Source organism: Ictidomys tridecemlineatus, chromosome 8 (assembly GCF_052094955.1).
Source record: "Ictidomys tridecemlineatus isolate mIctTri1 chromosome 8, mIctTri1.hap1, whole genome shotgun sequence".
NCBI classification, from domain to species: Eukaryota; Metazoa; Chordata; class Mammalia; order Rodentia; family Sciuridae; genus Ictidomys; species Ictidomys tridecemlineatus.
The window spans coordinates 21,833,253-21,860,330 of record NC_135484.1 but is presented as its reverse complement, the minus strand read 5'-3'; the positions used below and the strand labels follow the sequence as shown (position 1 = coordinate 21,860,330).

The 27,078-nt window shown below is 40.6% G+C and overlaps 1 protein-coding gene across 8 annotated transcripts in view; it reads left to right on the top strand.

Annotated features, from left to right (window-relative positions):
* The window catches only part of Phactr2 (phosphatase and actin regulator 2), a 269,022-nt gene that overhangs the window by 34,518 nt on the left and 207,426 nt on the right, over positions 1 to 27,078 (top strand). The gene's annotated exons all lie outside the window — the stretch shown is intronic.

The window sequence follows — 27,078 nt, the reverse complement described above, 5'->3', positions numbered from 1 at the left end:
AAAACAGCACTAACTCTGAGTTGGTTGCATTGGAATCTGATGTGGCCATATCCAAAAAATGCAAGACCCCAACAGCAGTACTGGAGAGAAGCCCAAAGGACTGTGCCCTGTCACATACAGATGTTTCCTTTCTGTTAAATCTAACAGCTGCCCTCTGTCATTTGTTTGTTTTTCTAATACCATACAGAAGAAAAAATCAAATTTCTCATAGAGTCCTGTGAAATCTAGATAGATTTTTATCTACGCAGAATGGCTCCATGTGACGGTCAGATTAGATTTCTCAGGGATTTCTTGCCTAGTTATTATAACAAAGTATCTGTACAAAGTATTATTGTATTATAACAAAGTATCTGTAAAAGCAATATTGATGAACAACTCTGAAAACATTTCTAGCCAATAAATTATTTCTTCGTGTATGTTTTCATATTTTTATGGGTTTAGCTTTACATCTGCTAATCATCTTCCCCATTTTGTTTGTATAAATAATAGTCTATGAATGCCTTGATTCCTAAGCATGACTCATGCTTCAATAAGCTATCTTATGTTTTTCTTTTACGAAAGATCTTTAAAAAATAACTTGGTTAACTTATTCCTATCTTTACCTGTGTTTTAATATTTTTTTTTTGTATGTGTGACTGTTTAGGTAAAAGATCCTAATTTTCTAGTACCCTTGGAAATGTTACATGGTGCTGAACAGCTTAGACACAAATGATCTATCTTTTATATTCTTGGTGATAAACTGTTCAAAAACTAGTTTACAAAATACCATTTAGAAAGATGAACCTGGAGGAGAAAAAAAACTCTTTAACTGCCATTTGAAATTTGGACACTAGATGGCACAGTGGTCACACTGATAAAATAAGTCATTTGGATTTGGAACTAGATGTTTGGGCTGAATAGCTTCTATCGAAAAGATAGTTGTACTCTACCTATAAATATATTGTTTAAATATTTTTCTCTTGTAAAGTACTTGAGAAGCACTATTAAGTTATTGCTCTTTGTTTTTAACAACTTAATGTTTATTTATCTTCCAATCTATTAAAATCATTATTGAATTGTTTTGGTTAAATAAAAATTTAAAATGTCCAGCTCTTAATGAGGTAAACTGTTTTCAGGATACAATTGATTCTTAAGTACATTAAATCTTTCTAAGTGGACATTTGTTTTCAATTTATGGGGAAAAAAAAACCTGTGTTCTTGTCTGTGAACAAATGTTTTAAAAGTTTTTAGAAACGTTAAAAAAGTTGCTGTTTTCAGCCAACTGAGTATAATCACATTTCTGGAATGAGATATGTCAGAGAAAGCCAATGTCCTTGGATGAATTGAAACTCATCTAAATTGATGTCCAGCAGGATTAACATGGATGTATACATCCAAAGACTGTTTCTTTATTTTGGCTGGAAATTCGGAGCATCTGCAAACTTGACGTCTTCACCTTGGATTACTCTTTGTGGGATGGAATTTGCAATCCAAGCCCGAATCTCTTAATTACCTCTGAGTTATATAACGCCCAGGGGACAATCAGTTAGAGATGCTGCTGTAGAACACTCAGCTCTCATGACAGTTTTTGGAAGGTCTTTCTTCTCACGCATTTTCTAGATTACGTATTTCACAAATCACAAGATTTTTTTTTGTTCCTGAAAAAGCAAGTTTGCTAAATTATATTCGTTCAGCAAAGAACCTGGGCTTTAAAATATAAGAAACCAGAAAGTTTAACAGGTTTTACATTTATTAACTTTTATCATTGTGTTTATTACCACTAACTGGCTTAGAATGCAAGACTTTTAGCATTTAGCTTTTTCAGTCCTAAAGCACAAGTTGAAAAAGGCAACATTTCCTTTCTCAGGCTAACCTGAAAATTCTTTGCAAAAGACCAAACTTTTTATGACACAGATGTGGCACAGATATACTGTACTAAAACTCTATGCCCCACACCTATAAAAGCAAAACACTTCTATATCAGATTGTATGTTTATGCCCTTTAATTTTTATAAGACAGGATTTATGATTCAGAATTTTTGATTTTGCTTTTGTGAAATGTACGAAACTCGTCTTCGAGAAGTTGAATGAAATGTTTAAAAATCAGATTTGCTTTTAAAATTCGTTATTTCCAGGACACCAAGAAATTTGTTATGGTGACTCTCCTGATAAAGGGAAGTTTCAATCAATCGCTTTTTGTTTGAGATGTTCTGTGTGTATAACCCTGTGCCGGGAAACATGGAAAACACAAAAAAGGAGACAGCTTGGTCCCTGACCCTGAGAACTCACAGTCCAGGGCAGCAGCATTTTAAAATGAAAATACTACCTCACACAGGGAAATGAAGGTGTGATCTTAAACAATAAGACAAGAGAGGGACTCCAGGGGTTAAAGGAGCCAGGAGAGGCTTTGGGAGAAAGAAAAAAAAAAAATACAAAGGGATTAAAGACTGGCTCCAATTTAGATTTAGCAACAACAACAAAATGTGAAACAAAACCCAGTCAGAGAAGTGGGGTGAGCAGGGCATTGAGATGAGAAAGACCCAGGTAAGTTCTCAGTGTGGCTGCAATCACAGGCGAGGGGAATGGGAGATAAAGCCAAGTGGACATGTTGGGCCCCTGTTTTGCAAAGCCTTAAGCCCCAGGCAAAGGATTTGAACAGCCACCAGTTGATGGGGAGTCCGAAATGTTTGTGCACCAGAGTGACATCTTGAAAACTAGGTTTAGAAGAGATAAATCTGATAACCACATACTTAGTGAGAGAAAGAAAAGAGAGAAGGCTAGAGAGCCATGAAGCGCCTATTTAAATATGATACCATCGGAGCCTCTGCAAGGTTCCAGCCCTTCAGAAACAAAGGGTGCATGTGAGGCATGGTGAGGGAAGTGTGGACATAGAGACTGTGGCCCAACATAAGGTACTGAGCACACCAGGGCTCCTTAAGGATTTTCCTAAATTAATCTAGGTCTGATCACAGACCATAACCAAGCACTGGCTCCACGATGGCTAGAGATGGGCCCCTAGACCAGCCATCCTCCTGGTCAGGATAGGGAAGGCATACCAGGTTGATCAATTCCCCCTTATCAATGCAAAGCCTCATCCTACATCTCTCCTTTTCATGGAAGATCCAGTTGGAGTCAATTCTTTTTAGTTTTTACCTTTCCTTAAGGAGGAAACTTGAACTCAAGAGAGCAAATATCTGGCACTAGGCTTTCTTTGTGGAACGGGTCGACGAGGGTGGGAATGGAAGGACGTGTAGGTTGTTCACTGAATAAGAGCATTGGCTGTGAGGGAGAGTGAGGCCGGAAAGCCGGTGTGTACCCTGCTTGACAAGCTGGGCACAGGACCATTTCTGCAAGAGGAAAAGGCACCTTCTTAAAAAAAAAAAAATTGCATAAAGAAGCCTTATGGGATAAATGAGGTCCTGGTTAAAGGAAGGAAAATATTTTCACTTGGAGGAGGAGGTGATTCTTTAGTAGAAAACAAGATAATAATGAAAAAATAAAACCCAAACCTGGTTTTTTAAAAAAAAAAAAACCAACTTTAGCGAATCACCCTTTTACGTGTATAGTTTTAAATTAGATTTTCACACTTAAATCTGTATGTTTTCAAAAGACAACACTGTAAAGCTGACCACCAAAGAAATCTCATTAGACTGAGTCTTAGAAATGTTCATGTCCATTCATGGCACATTCCTTCACCACGTAGTTATCAAGGGCCCCCCTCAGGCGAAGGCTGATGGTGGGAACGGAGAATAGACAACGAAGACTGCTTGTGAGGTTCTTGTCCTCGCTTAGCTGATACTCTTGGGAGAAGCAACACTTCAGAGTGATGAGGCGTCCACGAAGGGTGAGATCCCAGAGGAGCTTGTCTGGGGGGCACAGGAAGTCCTGGGAAGAAGGGACGGCAGAAGACCCCTTCCCCCAATGGCTGACTGGTGGAGAGCTCCTTCTCCATTGCCACGAGGGCCACAGCAGGAAGGATGAGTGGGCGTTTGTACTAATTACCTGTTGCTGTGTGACAAATGACCCCAAAATGCAGCTGCTTAAAAAAATCCACTTACTTATTTCTGTGGGTCAAGAATCCAGGAGCATCCTAACTGGGTCCTCTGGCTCAGAATTGCTCCCAGATTGCAATCAAGGTCTCTGCCAAGACTGCAGTCATCGCCTGGCTCAACCTAGGGAGGATCTGCTTCCAAGCTCACTCGCCTGATTATTGGCAGGATTCCGTTTTCTGTTAGCTGTGGGACCGGGGACCTCAGTTCCTCCACAGGCAGATGTCCGGTAGACCACCCTGTGTCTTGCCATGGGAAGACCTTTCCATAGCTTACAACATGGCAAGTCAGACAGGAAAGCAAAAGGGGGAAGGCAAGACAGAAGTCAGACTCTTTTTTGCAACCTAATCTCAAGTTACTTGGCCCAGTCCCTTCCTAAAGCAAGGTGATTATTTAGATACAGGATGGGGAATATTAGGGATCTTCTTAAAAGAGGCTGCCTACATAGTGTGGTTGGGTTGAAATTCGGTAACAAGAAAACCTAAGGAAGAGAGCTGGCACCTCTTCTGGGAGATAAGAGGACTGTTCTATTGTGAAGCTTGTAGACAGAGTCACAGGTTTGCTGGAAGAAAGGATTGTTCTGTATTGGGGAAGAGAGAATTAACTATGGAGACTTAAAAGTAGTGTAGGGCCACCAGCTACAGAACTTGAATTCAAGAGGCACCGTCTCCATGGGTGTGTGGACTTCCCCAGCAGCCTAAGCAAAGGAGTGGAAAGAGCAGGCTGTTGGAATCACAGCGTTTCGAACTTTTGCTCCGGTGGGGGCAACTGAAGGGCACCTGAACAAGACAGTGAAGTCTGAGAGTGAGGGCTGGATCCCGAGATGGAAACTTGATAGGCAGGAAGGGAAGACAGGAGGCACTGACGTATGGAATGAAGGAACCATGGGTCCAGAAATGTCAGAGCTAATCAAATAAGGGAAGTGGAGATATAACAGGTTGTGGTACAAGAGTGACATGATAGAATTTCAAGTAATTGAAGGTGCTACCCTTGATGTAGTGGAAAACGTTCGCAGTGTCGTAGCTGAGGGAACATGAACACAGAGGTCACTAAAGATGAGCATTTCAAATAACTGAGAGGCTAGAATATTGGATGAGTCACCCACGTCAATGTTGAAGTGACTCAGAACAAAGAGGGACCTGGAGCAGAGGTAAGCTGTGGGCTGGATGCTGAAACTTCAGGGGAGTGAGAGAAAGTGACAAGAGGTCTAGTGATTAAAAAAGGCACCACTCCTGGCACTCCAGTGGATGAGACATCCTGGAAAAGTCTTCCATGTCAGGAGCCCTACAAATCAGAGGATCAAAAATAGATAAATCCCTTTGCAGGTTTGAGGCTGGAACTTATCCTTCCTGTTCAGGTCTGTAAATGCCAAACCAAACTAATAAAGTAGCTCTAGATTGGAGCTTCATGGGATACCTAGCACAACCCAGGGCAAATCCCTCCTGGAAATGGAATCTCAGCTGAAGTTTTACGCCATTCCCATACATGAAGGATTCAGTTGAGACTGAACAGGAGCTCACAAATCAAAATTGCAAAATAGGCTAGGAAACAAATCACAGGGAGAGGGAATCAGAAGGGAAAAAATCAGAAATTTAAATTCCAAACTGTCAGGTACAAATAATAGATACCAGGAGAGGAAGCAGGTAATTCGATTCAATGACACATACCTGGAAGATATATTTGGCTGTTTTAAGAAAAAAAAAAAATCTTAAATAAAACTTTCATTCCTTTTTGTTTAGTCCCTTTATTCCTGTAACTTGTTCTGAAAAAAAAAAAGATCAGATATGGAAATATAGGGATATTCATCATATTGTTATTTATAATAGTTAAAAATAAACCCTTGGAAATAACCTGGATATCTAAGAAGAGGTAATAAACAGTAAGTGATTAAAAATTGTAGGGTATTATTCATACTTAAGAACAGTTTTACTGCTGTGAGAATGTGCTTATAATACAATATTAAAGGGCAGAAGTAAGATAAGAAACTGTTAAATGTGGCAGTGTTCAACACTCCAGATTATTTAGATAAACAGAAATATTTTATTCTTCTAGAATTCTGTTTAAGTAGGTATTTGATCTATTCTACAGAAAGAGAACAGGAAAACGGATGGCCTTGCTAATATTTTATTGAAGGATTTAGGTGTATTAAAAGAGAAAAGGCTACAGATAATTTGTGTGTAAGGACATATAAATAATAGTGTCTGCAAATAGAATTTAATTTCAAGCTCTGGTGTGCTTTAAACTGGCAGACAACATTCACATACTTTAATTAGCAGCACTGTCCTGAGTCTTTCTATTTTGGATATAAAGACTTCTCAGAGAATTTAGAAGTGAGTTAAGTTTCTGTTCCTGTCTTTGAATGTAATTATGTGGCAACTATTCTTCCATAATAGCCAGGATACAGGCCACTTAGGTACCGACGATGTCACCATGGGGACACACAGCAGCAGTAAAGAGCGTTCCTCCGTACTCCTTCCATCTCTGTGAATTGAGAAGATTGAATTCTTTTTTACTACACAGTGATTTCGTTAATGAAAGCACTTGTCATACCACACGGGGATGGATTCCAGAAATGCCTGCTAGCAGCAATTCTCAGATTGTCGTCTGCACAGAAACATCCACAGCAAAAACACAATCCCTTTCTCGCTTTTGTGCTCGGTGGAAAATTGCTTTATGCTCTCCAGGTTTATCCCACAGTTGCCGAGTGACACAATAACATGTTTGTACTTTGCTTAATCACAAAAACAGGGACTCTGGCAAGAGTTTATGGAAAGAAATCTATAGAGTACAAATACACAAAACTGCAGCCAGAGCTGTATGTAAGCCACCTCTCTCTTGATTGCAAGAGGGCTAAAGTGGGTCTTGTACACATTACCTCCCTAATGCTATGATTTTCCCAGCTGTTTTGCCAGTCCTCCACCCAAAGACTTTGGACATTGGTCTAAAAGTATATTTGCTTAATACGTGTTAAATGCAAACTGTCATTTATTGATTGCTGCACTATTTAAAAAATACCCGGACAGAAAGGGATAGGCATCATACTGAGGAGAGACCTAGAATAAGGAACTAGGGTTTATGCAAAGGAGTTATTTCCAAGATGCTGAGGGTCTATAGAACAAGGACTGTGTCTTATTGATCTCCTTTACTGTTCTGCCTGCCATTATGCCTGGTATCCCCAGGATATTCTTAGTAAAAATTTGATAAAGGAATGGGTTTGCAAATGGTGGCTCAGGTTCTGTTAACAACTGACCGAATATCCTACTGAAAGTGCCTCCCTCCTGGTCTGCCTTTTAGCTCCGATGAATCCTTTCCATACCAGGCTTTCCCACTGCCGTGCTCTGCCAAGCAGCTCTGACTCATCACCATTTCCATGAGAAATGTTCTTCTTACCTTGCTTCCTGCTGTAGATGTCAACTGTTAATCACTCCTTGGGGTCATGGTCATATTTTTGGAGCCCCACATGGACTGGGACCGGAAAATTGAAGAACCAGTATGCACAGAGCTCAAAAAGTGATTTCATGTGGCATCTCATGGTGTTCGATAAAGCATCCTAAATCCCTGAACTGTCCAGGAAGGATTGGTCCAGCTATACAGAGGAGGAAGTTTCCAGGGAAGGTCAGGTAGTCTCAGCTCTGGAGGAAGAAAGGGGCAGAGTCGATCCAACAGTGTCAGATTCAAGTAAGGCATCCCTCAGCAAGAGGTGGCCTCGACTTGATGGTGTCCCCTGGACAACCTAAAGCAGAGTGTCATCATCCCAGAAGACGTTAAGAGATCTAAATGATATGTAGGATTTGACAGAATCATTCAGCAACTGTTGGTCAGTTTTTAACCACGTGTATGAAAGGAGTGAGCACACGTGTCTGTCCATCAGTACTGAGCTCTTCACTTACAGTCGTTGGCCTGAGACTGTGAGACGGGAGTGGGAGTTCATCTTAGCCACGCTCTCATGGAAGGGATGGGTGTAGGGTCAGAGGAAGTGGCTGAGTTGGGGACAGAAGATCCTTCCTTGGGACCCTGCAGCTCAGGGATCATACAGGCATCTGATGGTATCATCTTGGGAATATTGTGTTCTAACAAAGACTAACCAGGAGCCTCAAGCCAGGTCCATGAAGACGGGCATTTTCCCTAGTGATCCTCAGGCATGGCGCCTAATAGGTGCTCGAAAAACATTCAGGAGTGGATGAACTCCTTGAATTTCACCCCCAAACCCTTCTAGGGGACATGGAAGGATGAGACTTCTTAGGTAATCTCTGTTTCAGATTAGATTTGGCCAAGAAGTTAATGCAGCCCTGGATGTTGAAATGCAAAGCGGAGAAGTCCTGCCGCAGGGGAGTTTAAGCTGGGCCCACTAGCCCTTCATGGCAAGGATACATTTTGTTTCTTCTTTAAAACAAAACATAAACCTTGGAAACACATTATCATGTGTTTGGATGAGACCCTGGCCTTCTGCATCATATTAAATGGAAGAGAAGTTTTTATCTCAGCAGTTGATATTTTTGTTATTGTTGAGTCATTTTTTTTTCCTGATGGTAATTAGCTAACAAGTCCAGCTAATTACTGCTCCTGGTTCACATCATCTGTGTGAAGACAGACAATCATCTACTTGCCACGGTGGAAAGACATGATAATTATTCCAAAGTTTAAATCACATTACTTGGCTGCAAGTGTGAGAGAGAAAAACGCGGTAACAAGACTCAGTGCTGTTCTATAACATTTGAATTTCCATTTTATTTCTCTAAGAAACCATCATACTTTAATTTTTGGCGATGAGATAGGATATCGACATTCTAAAAGCATTTATAGACTGTGTCAAAACATATTCATAAGCCCATAAATTATTTTGGTCAATGGAATCAAATGCTGATATTAGATGATTAATGTTGCTCAAAGTTTCATATTAACAAGTGCAGTCTGATGTTAACTTTAACTCATCTCTCACAACGTGGAAGGATTTACTGCAGGGATCTATAATGCAATAATTATACCTACAGCTTGTCGGCTCCTCATATAAGATTAAACTAAAAGATTAAATCTGCTGTTAGTTGAGAACAAGAATAAAAATCTCTTTTTTTTTTTCATGGGCATGTTCAAGAAACTAATGAGAAATGGGAAATCAAGAGTTTTATTTGTTTTTGAGGTGCTGAGGATAAAACCTAGGGGAAGTGCTCTACCACTGAGCCACAGCCCCAACCTGTGTATATTTCCAAATTGCAAAACACTGTTCTTTCATTCATCCCGTAAGAACTCTACCCAAAGGGTTATTAAGATTAAAAAAATTAGTCCACTACTCAGCACAAATTCTAAATGTTGCTGGCAATGAAAGATCTAAAGCTTTTTTGTCCTTAAGATAATTGATCTTATATAAGTGGATAGAATTACAGGATCCCAATTTAGAAGGATTCCTGGCATTGATGAGTGTAGAAAGATTTCCCCAGCTATAAATTGGTATTTAGTAATGTTGTCAATAGGAATATATGTATCTTAGAGTACTAAACATTATGATATGGGGGAAATAGACCTCAGTGTCCCAGGGGCTCATTGGTCTTCAAAAATTTTTTAAATATTTTCTTTTTAGAAAGTGGAACCTTTTTTTTTTTTCCCACCAAATCTTATGGGAGTCTTATAGGTGAAACTGATCAAAGGAGAACTGCTGTGAGGGTGACATTTGAGCTTTCTCAAGGTGCAAGTGACCCTCCACAGCAACCACCAAAGAGAATGCTAGGGTGTTGCACAACTAAGCTACCCTGCATGGCCCGCCTGTCAGTCACCCTGGAATCCACTCAGAGAGAGAGGAGGAAAGAAAAAAGATAAGTGCAGGAATTTATGAAATCACAAATATATGAGGATCCACAGAGCCAAAAGCTGGTTTTGTGAAAAGACAAAAAAAAAAAAAAAAAAAAAAAAAAACCCAACAACAACACACCTGGAGATAACCTGGAAGGGAGTGTGGAACAGCACAAATAAGCCACATTAGGATGAAAAGGGAACACACCTAGAGAGCCTGCAGAGATTAAAAGGTGGCCAGAGGATCTCATAAACAAGACAACAGCTAGAGACTCCAAACCAGAAGATGTGCAGGTTTCTAAAAAAAAAAAAAACCTAACTTACAAAAACTGGTTCAAGAAGAAAGAAAAAATTGACAGGTTCTGTGTCAGCTAATTTGAATCAAGGATCAAAATGTCCCACCAGATTCAAAAAAATTTTATTAGTGAGTCTCACTGTGTTGGTTGGCTGAGGCAGCCATCAGAAACTGTTGTGTAGCTTAAACAACAGTCCCTCGTGTACTCAGTGTTCTGGAGGTTAGAAGCTCAAGGTCAACATGATTTCTTCTGAGGTCTCTCTCTTGGGCTGTGCACTTTCTTGCTGTACCCCATCTGGTCTTTCCTCAGTGTTCATCTCTGCTGTCTGTTTTGGGGTCCACGTGTTCTCTTCTTACAAAGACACCAGACCAAACTGAGGCCCACCCTAACAGCCTCATCTTGAATCAGGCATCTTTTTAAGGTTCCTATTTTCAAAAACAGACATATTCCAAGGCACCGGGGTTAGGGTTTCGACATAGGAGTAATTCAGCCCATAATGCTAATCTTCACAAACTATTTCATATTGCATAAAATGATAAATTACATTCCATCTCTTTCTGAAGCTAGGCAAGGATAGTATGATAGTGGAATATGGCAAACCAATCTTTACCATAGATTTAGATGGAAAGCCAGGTGCCGTGGTATGCACCTGTAATCTCTGCAGTTTAGGAGGCTGAAGTAGGGGAAGTCACAAGTTCAAAGCCAGCCTCAGCAACTTAGCAAGTCCTTAAGCAACTCAGTGAGACCCTGTCTTTAAATAAAATACTTTTTAAAAAGGGCTGGGAATGCAGCTCAGTGGTTAAGTACCTCAGGTTCAATCCCCAGGACCAAAAAAGGAAGGAAGGAAGGAAGGAGACGGAAAATTTATAAACAAAATCTAACCTGAACCAACAAAGTATTTAACAATCTAATAATCATATTGTATTCATACAGAAATACATAACAACAAATCCCGTCAGTATATACAACCATAATGCACCAATGAAGAAAATCTAATAATCGCGCCTAAGTTTAGTTTATTACAGAATCTCATAGTCATTAAAACCTTAGGCTTGGCGATTAAAATTCATGGTAGCAGAGTCTAAAATCAGTTTACCAGTAATTAGTGATTGAAGAAAATGTACTTATTTGAAAACAAATTCGATTGACTTGAATTGAAAGTTTGAGTGGTCTTACATTCATTAAAACCTACGAATCTTTTTATAAGACCGAGTCTTACTTCAGTATTGTCCCTGTTTGGGGTCTTAAACTCATTAAAACTCTTCAAGTGCTTTTGAGGCCTTTTAGGAACTCAACTGCCGTGAAGCTGAAGGGTCCACGTTCATGAAAACATCCTGGAGTTTCACGCAAGTCCTAATGAGCGTCTGGCTGAATTGAGCGGAGGCGTATGCCTGTCTGTGGCTTTAAATGTGCTTTGGGAGCAAATGTCTGTCAGCCCGCGGCTGCTTAAGCCTGTTATTTTCAGACACTAATCAAGAGGAACGCAGAATTTCACCTCCCCCATGTTATTTACATGCCTCGATATAAAATCAGTGTTAGAAACTCATCAGAGCATCCTGGATGGTGCAGGGGCATTTGCCATCACAAGTGGGTGCTATTGAAAAAGAGAACAGAAGAAGACAGGCCCAGGCGACACCGTTCAGTGAGCTTCTTGGGCTTAAACTTCACCCCAGGAGTTCAGTAACCATCTAACATCGGTCTGTCTGTCTGTCTGTCTGCCTATATCTCATCTCTTGGAATAAGCTGCTATATATATATATATATGAACATCTAAAGAAAAAGCCTTCTGCCTTATTAGCTAAGATGACTGTGGTCAGAAACAGGGTGTCTTAGAATGTCTTTCTGTGGATGAAGCAGTTTCACTCTGTCCTTTGGCCTCAGTCTGTCCCCCAACCTGCATTGGTCACCTTGCCAGTGCTGGCTGCTGGCCCCCAGACCAGAGCCGTTAGCAGGGCTGGCTGGCCCTGAGGGTGTCCTGACAGCAAGTACCTTATGGACACGAGAGGTGCATGCAGCCTCTCACAGGGCTGGACAGACATGGAGGTGGGCAGAGAGGAGGTGGGCCTCCAGCCAGGTGGGCCTTTCTGTGCCACCATGTTCTAGGCCATCACAGAGGTGTACTTTTTAAAGTTGGAGGGAGGAACCTGCTGTCATTAGCAGTTTGTGAGCTTGATTTTTAACTTTCAGACATGTGAACAGAGCATGTGGACTTTCCTATGTTCCCTTGCCCCAAACCCTGTAACACCGATGTGAAGAGCAGGCTTGAATAACACCATGGTAAGACAATGTAGGCGGGGATGTGGGGGAAAGACACACTCATACACTGCTGGTGGGATGCAAATTGACACAGCTTCTATGGAAAGCAGTATGGAGATTCCTCAGAAAACTTGGAATGGAACCCCATTTGACCCAGCTAGTTCACTCTTTAGAAGATACCCAAAGGACTTAGAATCAGCATAATACAGTGACACAGTCACATCAATGTTTATAGCAGCTCAATTCACAATAGCTAAGCTATGGAACCCACCTAGGCCCCCTTCCACAGATGAATGGATAAAGACAATGTGTTATACATACACAATGGAATACTACTCAGTCATAAAGAAGAATGGAATTATGGCATTTGCCAGTAAATGGATGGAACTGGAGAATATCATACTAAGTGAAATAAGCCAATCCCATGAAAACCAAAGGCTGAACGTTTTCTCTGATATGAAGATGCTAACTCACAATTAGAGGGGTGGGGAGAATAGAAGGACTTTGGATTGGACAAAGGGGAATGAAGGGAAGCGAGGGGGAATGGGAATAGGAAAGACAGTAGAATGAATTGGACATGAGTATCCTATGTGCATATATGATTACATGACCAATGTGATTCTACATCATGTACAAGAATGAGAATGAGAAGTTATACTCCATATATCTATAATATGTCAAAATACATTTTACTATCATGTATAACTAATAAGCACAAAGAAAGAGCGAATTGAAGATTAGATCATGCAAATGTACTTGTCAGAGGGTGGTCCATCATTAATAGGGATCCACTACGTATTGAAGCCAGGCTACATTCCCGAGAAAGAGAATTCTACTCAGAGGAATCTTTATTCAAGAAGGGGGAAAACCTACCCCAAACAGAAGAGGAGACATTGAGAATCATATTATTCCCGGCAAAGAGTATAAATTGAATTTGGACTTAGGGAAACCGCTGGGATAAAATTAGTTCTTCCCCCTCTCTGTCCCACCACCTCTGACTTCTCTCTTTATCCATCAATGTAGATAATAAGCAATCAATAAAATGTAAAGCAAGTAAACTAACAATTAATGAGCATTTAAAAAAAGATAAATGACCTCTTCCTTCAGGCCCCCCACATGTTTCTTATTACTTAGCAAAGTTTCTAAGCTTCACCTGACTCTAGAGAAAGAGAAACACAAGTAATGGTAGGAACCTCAAATTAACAGATTTTTCCATCCGGAGGCTTCATAAAACATATCTTATATACAGAGATAGGATAAATTGTGGTATAAAGGTGTATTAATAATTGTAATGAAAAAAATAATAAGAAGAAAGCTTGTGTAAAATAAATAAATAGCAATTTAAGTTTAAAAAGAAAAAACAACCTAACTCTACCATTCACACTGGATCCGTGCTCCAAGGCGCACAGATCATGTGGGCTGATCCTTTGTAGGGTGATAGCTCGTCTCAGCCACTGGTCCTCTTTCTGGTTGTTGGCCTATGCTGTTTCCTTTAGCCTTAGTCTCTAAAGCTTCCCTGCCATTTAGAACCTCTCGATCCTTCCAAATTTATTGCTTATGTAAGTTAGCTGTTAAGAATCCCCAGCTTGTGAGATTGTTGCCTATTTGAGAGAAGAGATTATATCTCATATATATGTATATATGTATATATATATAAAAATATGATATATTACATATATTTGTATACTCATTGAACAGGTATTTACTGGACACCTGCTAAGTATTAGGTGTGTGTTAGATGCTGGGGGTTCAAAACCAATTATTGCCCGTCCTCACAGGAAATCTGCTGTTCCATAGACATGTTTATGGTGATGGAAGGACAGGACCTCAAGGAGGACACAGTAAATGTCTAACTGTCCTTGGTAGGCCAAGGAAGGTGTTCCAGAAAAACTGGCATCTCTAGTTGAATCTCGAAGGACAAGTTGTGTGATTGAGAAACGGTATCTAAATTTCTTGGAGATTATTGGCATGTCTTCTTTTCTGTTTCAAATGATTACAGGAGGGACTTTTGGCTCAAATTAACAGCACATCATGTCTATTTTCAGATCCAATGTATCCATTCTTTTCCTACCTTCAATAGGTATCTGGAGGAACAAAACCAGTAGAAACTGTGGCGAAGCAATTTAAGGGAGACTTCCTTAGTTTTACCTACAGTCCTGGAGAAATTCCTCATGACCTTGTTTATGTTTAATGTGGGGAGCACTTAATGCTTGAAAAGTGATTCCGACATCATTGGATTAAGTTTTAGCTAAAACATCAATTCGTTCAAATATCGAATACTAGCGAAGACATGATAAATGTGGTAGGTCCTGGGCTGGACACTCTCCCTACATTAGCTCACTGCAGAAGGCGGTGGCAGAGCACTTGCTTAGAATGTGTGAGGCCCTGGGTTCCATCCCCAGCACCACAAAAAGCAAATGGAAAAAGACCATAGTGACATGCAAGTTCTGTTTCAACAGCATTCATTCATTTCTCCAGGCTCTTATAGCCAACAGGATCTCTACAGCAGGCTTTTTCTCTGTTCTCCCCGCTGTTATCAGAGGTACTGGAGTAGTCCTAACTTTGTCAAAAGACACTGCACTTGTCTGTTCTGCTCATGTCACTACCTATCAAAGTCGCTGCCCCTCCGTCCCACTGTGACTTCTCAGAGCCACATTTGGCTCACCACTGAGTGCCCATCTCCTTGCTCAATGCCTGGCCTCCTTCTGTGCTCAGTAAGTGTTGACAGAACAAATTTGTAGAACAACCTTGTGTTTTCGACAGCTGTCCACCTGAAACTCCATTACACGACTTGTGTTTAGAACCCGCAAATGCATTCTGGTGAAAATGGCTCAATGCACAGGGGGTTGGCATGGGGTGAACACCACTCATTCTCTTCTAAATGAAACTGGTAGGATGGCGCCCCCAGGGAGGTCAAGTGGGAAAAGCCCAGCCCAAGGAGCAAGCCCCAGCTTTTGCAAAAGGCAACTTCATGTACACTGTGCCGACCAGCATATGGCGTCCCCTTGAGCTTACCATTGTTGGTCTGGAGCCAGTAGCCTGAATGAGGGCGCATGTGCACAGAGCTGGGCTGGAGCCGCTACAGAGCACTTGGCCCCATTTTCCTCTCATTAACCAGGTCAGAATTGCTGGCTGCTGTTGGTGGTCAGGTGGGGCGAACTGGGTCTGTGGGGACGATTGACATCATAGGGCCCCTCTTATTCTAATCAGCCTGTTTTAGCAGAGCTTCTTTGTATAAACACATCAGCAGAGGGAAGAAGTTCTGAAATTGAAGAACCGTTACATAATCACTTTATGAATAACATACAGCTTCCTATAAAGTCAGTCTTTTTCTGTTACATTTTCAAATCAGGTTTTAGAAGCAAGACAATTTTAGATTCTTATAGTAAGAACAGATTTAGAAACCTTCCTAAGGTGTGACGCATTTGATGCAAAATATAGATGGACGAGGAACAATGTTTCTTATTAAAAAGTCCAATTAGAGGATGGTCACTAAAATATATATGAAGGAAGGTAAGTATGTCAGAAGTCACACTGAAGGCTAACTGGGTAGAGTAAGCAGGGTATGTGATAGGCTTCCCATAGTCTACTTTTAAAAACTAAGGTAACTCTATATTTCGGGCAAAAAAACTAAAGTGCAAGGCTTTGGGCCACATTTGCTTGGCTCTGGGGGAGTTTTTCAACTCTTGAAGCTGAGCAGACAAGCCTGTGACATCTCCAGGGTCATGAGCTTTCCTCTGGTGCTGCCTGTGTTTGCAACTTAATTATTTAAATGTTTCCAGACTCAAATGACCCATGAGCTAACATATTTTTAATTCAGACTTCCAGAGCACAAGCTATACAATGTGCCCTGAAAAACTTGATGTTTACTTAAAGTTCCACACCATGTCTTTTATTTCAGTGCCCACGTTTCACGTTACAAATGTAAACTTATCCAAATTTCAAGGGAATGGGGTCCCACATTAGTTCTAGTCCTCCGTGAAAGCTTTCAGGAAGAGGGCTAGAGGTGGTCTGTTGTTGATTTCAAAGAGAAAAGGAATGCCGTTAGAATAAAGAAAAAGAATGTTACCAGAACGTTCTACTTAATTTAGCCCTCCAAAGATAAACACGATGGTGAATCATTACATGCGGATGGTACTATTTTAACATTAATTCCGTAACCTTTTCCTACTGCCTTCCGGTCGACTGAGTGGGTGGGTTATAGGTAGATTTACTTCTGGAAGAGTTTGTTCCTGTCAGCCTCCTTCTTAGTTTTCCTATGGTTCAAACTATTTCTGACATAAGCACTATTTGCTGGGGGGGGCTCTTAAAAATAGGACTTGAAAGGATAAGAGAATATTTGAGAATTATTCAGTTTGTAGAGATGCTATAAAGTTGGACAATGTACAAATTATTAATCCTATTAAATAATTTAACTCTCCCAAATGAATTACAGAAACCTTATAGCACTGGACATATGGCTATTGAATCTTGATCCGTAATAAAATTGACCATGGAAAACCTTGACCCCAGCAAGTGAGAGCTGAGAGTCCCTCTATTCTTTTCTCCTCTCAGTTCCGATACGGTATCTTTTTATCTCATGGTCTATTTCCTGAGCTGGGGTGGCTAGGGGCAGGGATCAGCCTGTCTTAGGTTTGTTTCTTGGTGATTATATATTGTGTTGCTGAGATTCTCATTTGCCTGAATTTTACTAGGAAAGAGACTCTTTCCTTTGTTGGTATCCTCAGATTATAAACACTGCATCCATGATAAATGTTTAATAAGCAATGTTGTTTTGGGGTGCATAATATAGATTTTCAGGAGGAGAATGTTTTTGGAAATAGCGAAACCATCTATCAAAATCACCACATCCAATCGTGAGGCTGTTGCTGGGCCTCCGAAGTTCTTGATGTGAATCCTGTGACCTGGCTGGGCTGGCCCGGATCCCCGGCCTTCTGGCCTGTGGCTTGTGTCAAAAGCTCCGTTGCTGTCCACAGCCGCCTTTCTCCCGGCCTGCCTTGTTGCTCCCAGGAGCCACATCAAGCCCACGTCATTCTTCTCTATGCTCTGGATCTTTCTTTCTTTCCTTCACATGTATTTTCCTCTCTGTGTTCTCCCTCTGCACGCAGCGGAAGAGCACATTGATTGCCCCCCCCCCCCGCCCCCAGTCTTAGGGGAGGAATACAAATGACCTCCAGGAAGACAGTTGCTTAGAAATGCCACTTCGGAGCTCCCTGCTGTCCCTTCCTTTAGAATTGCTTTGCTTTTTCACACTGGGCAGTTGTACTGAAACATGATTCTGGCTTCCAGGTGAGGGATGAAGGCCTCGTGCATTTCTGTGAAATGTCCAGGTAGGAGTTCTTTCATTCCAGATGAACATCATTCTCTACCTACACACTGCCCTGAAAATCAGGTGAAATCCCTCCTCTCTACAATCCACACGCCAAATGTGGGTATGCAAGCTTGGAATCATATGTGATGCATCTGTGGTCTTTTGCAGAGTTCAGTATTAACTTTTCCTGGACTCCTGAATTTCTCTCCTGCTCTGTTTTCCATGATGGGGATTCAGTGATAAAGGCAATAGAGGAATTTGATTCCCCCATTTTACCCTCACTCAACACATGACATTTGGGGTTAGAATCTTGGAAATTCTCTATGTCCATCATATTGATATTCTTCATTGTTTTTTAATTCTTCTACTCTTTTCTCCTGCTAAATATTCTTTCAGTACCTGTTCAAATCCCAGTACCATCACCTCTCTTGACAACTCCTCAACTATAGATTTCCGTGCACCCTGGGGACTTTGGCTGCCTTGAGCTTTTTCCAGGGAGAGGAAATTTTATTTTAAGATGACTTGATGACATGTAGTTTGTTAAAACAATGAGGATATGGTTGGTTGAATAATAGCACCACAAAGAAGCCTACATCCGACTTTCTAACTCTGTGAATATGCTACTTTTTATACCAAAGGGACTTTGCAGATGTAATTAAAGATATTGAATTGGGGAAACTATCCTGGTTTTTTCAGTTGGGTTCAATGTAATCACAAGGATTCTTATAAGAGGGAGATAAGAAGGTCAAAAGAAGAGAAGGTAACGGTTTGAAAGGGCAAATTTTGAAGAGGCTACAAGCTGAAGAATTCAACATAACCTGTAGGGCTAGAAGAGACCAAGCTGGAGCCTCCAGAAGGAATACAACCCTGTCAACACCTTGATTTTAGCCATGTAAATCTCATTTTAGATTCTGACCCAGAACTGTAAGAATGAATTTGAGTTGATTTAAGCCTCTAAATGTATGGTAATTTGTTACAGCAGCAACGGGAAACTAATACTGACTTAAAAAAAAAAAGGCAGTGGAAGAAGGAAACTGAAAAAAACTGAACTAGGTAGAAAAAGCAGGCTGAGGATGGCTAAGAACTTCTCAAAGAACAATTGCCCAAGCCCCTGACCCCCTCACTCACCTTCCGTGCTCCTACACTAGAACCTTGTTAAACCTTGATTATCATCCCAGTGCCTCTCATGGTCTTTCCTCTCTATCAGATTCTAATGTTCACCTCCTTTTCTACCATGGCTCCCAAGAACTTTTCTATAACCATCTTGCAGGCATTATTACTAGACCTCACGTTCCTCAAAGGCAGTAGCTAGATGTGAGTTGTGCGGTCAACAATTCTTCCTAGAACTACTTAGATGAATGGCACTGATGTTCATTGTTTCCTGTGCCAGGTTTAGTGGTGAGCCACTAGGAAATCCTATCGTGACTGAACTTAGACAGGATCTCACCCTGACCCTAGAATAGTGGTGGCAGTGAGAGAAGTCCAAGAACTTAGTCCCAGTTAAGTCAGCCAAGCATTTATTGATGACCCATTGTGTACTCAGCACTTTGCTCTAGATGCCCTGGGCTGATGGGAAAGATTTGGGTTGCCTCCGCTTTTTTTTTTTTTTTTCTCCATTGACACCTGGACAAGGAGATATGAAATATCAATGTGAAAAAGAATCATTCTCCCAATTTACCTGAATGCTAAATATTAATATTGACCCTGCCCCCAGTGTTTGAACTAATACTCTCTACCACTGAGCTGTATCTTTACCCTTTTTATTCTGCATCTTGAGCCAAGGTCTTACTAAGTTACCCAGGCTGGCCTTGAACTTGCCATCCTCCCGCCTCTGCCTCTGGAGTAGATGGGATTCCAGGTGTGCACACAACTCTGGGCCACTTTTAGAATTTTCTTGTTGATGAAATGGGAAAAAGCCAAGAGTAAGGATGGAGCCTGCTTGGACCACAGGCTATCTATCACTTATCTGGTTGGGAATTCATTCTAAAAACAATTGTTTGGCACTCTGGTAATGTTGTAGGAGCTATGAATTCTAACAGGATTCTACTTCCCTTGACTATATGGTAGTGGAGGCAAGCAGTCCATGTTTGATAAGAAATTACCCTAGCTAACAAACGTCTTATTACTAAAGAATGTTTATAAATTTAAATTTAATTCATTTACGGCTTTTAGTACCTTCTTTGCTGAATCCCAGAGGGGAGCTCATATTAGGAACTTTCTTGGGTTGCACAACTGCATTCCTGAAAGAGTGGTTCATTAAGAGCCAGTGTATGTCTTTCTATCTTTTCATGTTATATAGATAATTAAGGTATACCACTCTTTGTTTAGAGAATCATGAATCCAGAAAAGACGTAAGATGTCATCAGTTCATTCTGCTAACTTGAGCACAAACACTTTTCAGGAGCTAGGCAGGGCACATAGATATTCGCAGCTCAAGTAAGACTATACGGAGTGGTGGGGACCTTGGCAAACTCAGAACATCTGCCTTATCTAAAGCTTTCTGGCCTGGTTAAATGACCGTGTCCGTGGGATAGCTTTGACACTAGACTGCCAGTAGGCAACCCTTAATTGCTCATCTGAGAAAACAATAGTCTGATCTCTAACCATCACAATTTTTTGGAGATAGGGTCTTACTATCTCTTGAACTTCTCTTGAGCTCCTGGATTCAAGTGATCCTCCCACATCAGCCTCCCAAGTAGATGATGCTATAGGAGTACCCCACTGCACCCAGCTCTTGACCCTCTCTTATACCCTATACTATGAGTATGGGTGGCAGGCTACCCCTGAGCTACCAACTATCTGTCATTTGAAGGGAACATCTCTCTGGTTGGGGTGGGTAATCATTACACTTTAAACTACATGGTAGCCAATGGAGAGAACTAGTTTAGGTTGTATATTTCTGGAGTAAAGTCTCAGAGCATTTTTCCCCCTTTGTTTAGTGGTTTTATAACCATAGACTCATCCGAAAGCAGCTGTGAGTGCCCCGTAGGCCACAGGCCACCCTTTGGTTAATCGATAGGGCGAGCTCTTTTTGGCCAATTACTCAGCACTGAATCAGACAGATGCTTTCCTCTACATTCTGGTGACCTGGTTGTATTGCTGCCAACTCAATCATTATTTGAGCATTCGCCATAATAAAGTTTATGCAAAAGTTCCTGAAAACTATATTAGAAACTCCTCGAAGTGATAAATAAATTGATCTGAATAATGGTGAGCATATATCATTCTGCCTTTATTTATAGATTTATAATTTGTCTTCCTTCAGAAATAATTTTTAAATGTAGCTATCTTCTGGACTTTAGAAGGAAGCTTGTATCTTAACACAATGAGGCAGAAATTCTACCATGTTTATATTCATACCAAGATCACTGAGTGCTATTGAAAACCAAGAGCTTCCTTTTTTTTGCCAAGGCACAAAAATATTAGCTTTAAATATTTTATTTGTTCAATTGAGACAAAACCCTTCAGCTTTAAAATAAATTATTCTTTCACATTAAAATCAGGAGTTCAACAAGATTAGATTTTTATAAAAAGGTGTTGGACCTATACGTTGAGACTTGCCATTCCTGATCAATGTAGACATTGCAAAGGAAGATGCTCCAAGAAGAAAGATCTGAGACCAGGTAAGTGTACCACCTGTAATCTCAGTGGTGTGGGAGGCTAAGGCAGGAGGATCGCAAGTTCAAAGCCAGCCTCAGCAAAACTGTGGTGCTAAGCAACTCAGTGAGACCCTGTCTCTAAATAAAATGCAGAATAGAGCTGAGGATGTGGCTCAGTGGTAGTGTGGCCCCGAGTTCAATCCCTGGTACCACCTCAACCCTGAAGGAAAAAAGAAAGATCTGAGTTTGAATTCAGGTTTACCATTTGTGCATCCTGAAGCAAATTTCATAACTTCTCCAAACCTTAGTTTATTCATCTAGAAAATGGAAATAAAAACCGTCCTAGACTAAATCTTCTTGTTAGATTTAAATGAGAGCAAGTCTAAGAAAAAAAAAATTCAGCTGCACCTGGTAAAAAGTCAATGCTCAAAAAGCATACGCAGCGCTGCCATTACTGTTCCTGGACTGAGAATCAAAGGCAGGTGTCAACTCTGGGTTACAGGTCTGCAAACAAGAAAGAAAACCTGTGAATGGTTTCCTGAGAAAGAATCATCTAGAAAAAGGCCTTTGGGGATTGTGGATCAGGATAGATTACTGGTCTGATAAACTGACAATATCTTCACTACCAGAGCTTTTACTGTCTTAGTGACCAGGTCAACATGAAACTTCCTTTTCTGAGGGCAACTTTCAGTTTCTGTAGGAGCAAATTCCGAGGCTCAGACACTCTAGACAGACACATAGGAAATCTAATTTGCATGTCAGAATTTGCTTCTTAGGGTACACCCACGTGTATTGACCTTATTTACAAAGCTAAAATACTTTTCATATTGAAAACCCACTGCTGTATGACTTCTTTCACTGAGATGGGCTGCTGGGGTTTTGTTTTGTTTCATTTTTGGTTTTGTTTTAAATTCTATAGCCAACTGTACATTCACTTTGAGGTTCACTGTTAGCAAGTGTGTATTCTTGCGTCTCAGATGGTCCTTCATTCTCTCTCACTTTTTTTTTTTTTTTTTTGCATTAGCAGTGAAACAGAAACACATTCCTGGACTTTCTTTTTGTGACTGCAGAGGGATTGCTCTACTTAGGACCCTTTCCCTAGGCACACACTGGGAAACCTGTCTCCTTCATGCTATGGTAGCCATCTAAGCAACAGACCTAAGCACTCAAAATGTTCAAGACCAAAAAGTTGTGCTAAATGTTCATGTTTAAAGTTAACTTGTCCAGGCTGGGGATGTGGTAGAGTGCTTGCCTGTCATGCAAGAGGCCCTGGGTTTGATCATCAGTCTGCAAACAAAAACAAACAGACCCTGAACTTTCCCTTCAATTCCCACATGAACATTAGTTCTTTGGGAATTGTAAGAGTTATGCCAAAAAGGGTGGAAGACAGGGAAGGTTAGCTGAGATGAGCGTGAGAAACCCTTGGTAGATCACAATTAGAGAAACAGGCATTCACACCTAAGATCTTCCCCTGCCTCCGCCCCCTTCCTGTTTTATTTTATTATTTGGGTACTGGGGATTGAATCTAGAGGCACTGTAACACTGAGCCATGCCATGTCCCTATCCTTTTTTTTTTTTTTTTATTTTGAAAAAGGATCTCATGAAGTTACTGAGACTGGCCTCAAGTCTGCGATCTTCCTGCCTCAGCATCCAGAGTCGGTGGGATTGCAAGCATGTTCAGTGACACCTCACCTATGATTTCTTTTCTGAGAAGCAGGATGTGGGATCTACAGGAGTTAAGGGGAGCGTGTAGAAGAAAAATGGTGGACTGATGGCATGGGGGCCTAGCTCAGTGGTGGAGCCCTAGCCTATGGTGTGCAAGGCCCTGGATTCAATCCCCAACACTGACAAAAGGGTGGTAGTGGGAGGTGGAGGTGACTCAGTGAGTCCAGTGTTTTGACAGCTTCCCAGAGACTGGTTATCCCAAATGAATCGTGGTACCAGTTGTCCTTTGGCATCACAAACTTGCACAAGGATTCCAGCTTATAAATGAAATGAGGGACTCTAACCCAGATCATCCGACACCTTTTTCCCTGGTTCTAGATTAATAAGGAGACTGCAGTCCATTTGCTGCAGAGAAAAAAAAAATACAAAGAACTTATTCACATTGAATTTTTTAGAACACATTAAATAAAGTGTCCGTACGAACAAACCAAGCAGTGATTACGGTCTGTGTGGTGGTGAGTAAAAGTAAAGTCATGGAAGTTTCCTGTGTGTCCTGTTCATTAGGGAAGGTTCCATAGAGAAGGTGAGAATGATGTAATTTCTTGAATGAAGGAAGGAAAGTGATCCAAAGATTGAGTAGGAAGAAATGTGCTTGAGAGTTCAGTGGCCAGCAGACAGGACATATAGACCTCATTGGTGGTAACAGCAGTGGACCCCACCTTTATATAAAAAAAGTAATGCAGAAGAGAGTCAAGAAAACAAACAGAACTTTGATGGAAGGGGTGTGTGTTGCAGATGGCTGGCCAGCAAGGCACTGTGGTAATTTGTCGCATGTTTTCTCAATATATGCATATATTTTAAATTAAAAGTTTTATATTTGGACTGCTGTGTATCATGCATATTATGGGGCATAAAAATAAAACATCTTAAAGGCCAAGATCAAGGTGAAACAATGTTTCAAAAACAGCAAAAGTTTATTGCACTAATAAGACATATTCCTATGGACAAAATAAAATGGTTTTTTTAATGAGGGCGATGACTAAGTACATAATTTCTAAAAATTTAATCTGACAATTAATGGAATAGCAAGTTCATGACTTGATTCTCAACAAGTTTATTTTGATACTGGTTTTAATGACAATCAAAGTTGAAAGAGATAGCTCAGTGAAGAAGTGCATCATTGGCTGAGTTTGCCAATCATCATCTAACCCCCTCGACCTTTTGTGCATGAGGCACTATTGAAGCTCAGCTAGTGCAGGGCTCTCCTCTGTTGCCCTCGGTTATTCTTGAGAGCTAATTGGTATGTGTTCCCTCTTTGTATTTTAGCAAATGAGTTGAAAAAGACACTGGAATTCTCCATTTCAAAACTTTTACAATCAGATTAAGAATTCAGCTTCAACATTTGTGTCAACTCCATACCATGGGACTCCTTTCAAATCTGACACGTGGAAAAAGTGAAAGTGCCCAAGGAAATGCATATATTAAATACTATAATAGCTTAGTGGTTTCATCTTTTTATTTATTTATTGGCAGTATTGGGGATCCAACCTGGGACTCATGCCTGCTCTATCACTGAACAACACCCCCAGTCTGTTTTCTTATCTTTCATATAAAAGAAATGTTAATAGAAGTTCTAATGTTCTTTTCCCTCACAGCACTGAGTCACTTCTCACCTTCCTTTGGTGCATATTTAATCTATGATAGAGACTTTTGGTTTAAGGAACCAAGTTATTCCCGTTCTGCAAGCAGTTGCTCCTAATTTTCGAAACGATATATAACTTTACATGTTTCTACTAACTTAAAATTTAAAACCATTCATCCATGTCTGAGCCTAAATTTAAAACAATCCAATATTTCTATCCTCCTTTGACACTTTGAACCCCATACTCACATTTCATGATATTCAGCCAGTTTTATGCCTTTTTGTAAACATTTTTTTGTTATTTATGAAAGTTGTTTCATAATCCAATTATTTCCGTATACTGATATATCATAGCAACTTACTCTCTGTGCTTTTTGATCTTGTACCCAAGTCCCACACATCCTTTAATGATTTTAAGCTCTGAATCTATAGGGCTTAAAGGGCAGAGTTCTGCTGATGAATGGTAGCATAAAATGTGAGGGTGACAGTCATTTTCTTCCAGCGTCGTGCCTTCTGGCATCAGTAACTGCTCATAAGAAGCCTGCGTCAGTCTAAATGTCATGACTTTTATTTCCAAGATTTCCTGCGGGTTATTTTCGGTATCCGTCTGTTTTTTTTTTTTTTTTCCCGCCTATCAACCTGTTTTTCTTTCATATTTGCCTTTTTGTTTTGGTAGATGTCAGGCCTTTACTTATCTCTTGGATAAACTTATTTATTTTAAAAAAATCTGTATTAGGCTCTTCCACAACATGGACATCATTCTGATCCATGCAATCATGTTATTTGGTTATTTTATTGTCCTGCTTTGGTTAGTCGTAGCAGTCTTAAGACAGGCATGCACTGTGTAATGGTGTCTCAGTCGATGGCAGCCTGCGTGTGTGACAGTCGTTCCATAAGACTAATGGAGCTGAAGAATTGCCATCGCCTGGGGACCCTGGAGCTGTTGTGATGTCCTAGCCCAATATATTTCCTGTTTATGGTGATGCTGGTGGGAACAAAACTGTGGCACTGCCAGGTGCATTGAAGTCTAACTCCTACAACTGTGTACAGTGCACGGTACTTGATAATACATGACTACGCTGTTGGTTTCTGTATTTACTATACTAAACTTTTTATTGTGATTTTAGAGTGTACTCCTATTTACTTAAGAAAAAAATTGCCCTCCATGTCACTCCATCAGCAGCCTCATCTGTTCCGTTCACGGCGTCTCGTAGTTGTACCAGGAGACCAGTGATTGCCCTCTGCCATCTAGGAATGTGTACTTAACGATACGATTTTGCACAGGGACAAGATTGCCCAGTGATATGTCTCAGGCTGTGTCCCACCATTGAGTAACGTGTGACTGTACTTTGGAATTCAGCGGGTGTATTTATTTTGTTTGCTTGTTTTTGCTTCTTTGGGTTTGGCTTTGATCCCTCTCTCTTGCCCTCTTCAATAATGTTACGGTTCCAAAGTCACCTCCACCTTGTCCCTGTGACGCTGCTGTCTAGTCGAGTTTTCTCATGACAGCTTGGAGCTCCTCCCCTATTTGGGGGGGATGTTGTAGGTCCAGCATTTAGGGAGTCAGTATGAAGCGAATTTAATTCTTCACGATGAGGATGTATCCTCCCATCTCGGCTTTATAGAGCCAGGACTCCTGAAACTAGGACAGTAGCCATTTTTTTTCCAACCTCATTTCGTTTTTTTTTTTTACATAAACAAATATTCAACATTATTAGTAATAAGGAAATTGCAAATCAGTACTAGACTGAGATTCCATTTCATATCAGTCAGAATGGCAATCATCAACAATACAAACAATAATGAATGCTGGAGAGAATGCAGGGAAAAAGAAACACTTTTATACTGTTGGTGAGACTGTAAATCAGTACAACTGCTATGGAAATCAGTTTAAAGCCTTCTCAAAAGACTAGGCACAGAACCACCATATGACCCAGCAATACAACTTCTTGGCATTTACTCTGAAGAATTAAAGTTGTCTCACTACAGTGATACATGCATATCCATGTTTATTTTATTTTATTTTATTTTATTGGCAATGGGTCCTCTTGGCCCTCTTGTACCAACTGTGATAATGTCTTTTTTTATTATTAGTTGTTCAAAACATTACAAAGCTCTTGACATATCATTTGATTCAAGCAGATTATGAACTCCCATTTTTACCCCGTATACATATTGCAGATTCACATTGGTTCCACATCCACTTTTTTACATACTGCCATACTAGTGTCTGTTGTATTCTGCTGCCTTTCCTATCCTCTACTATCCCCCCTCCCCTCCCCTCCTCTCCCCTCCCCTCTTCTCTCTCTACCCCCTCTACTGTAATTCATTTCTCTCTCTTGTTTTTTTTCCCCTTTCCCCTCACTTCCTCTTATATGTAATTTTGTATAACAATGAGGGTCTCCTTCCTTTACCATGCAATTTCCCTTCTCTCTCCCTTTCCCTCCCCCCTCTCGACCCTGTTTAATGATGATCTTCTTCTCATGCTCTTCCTCCC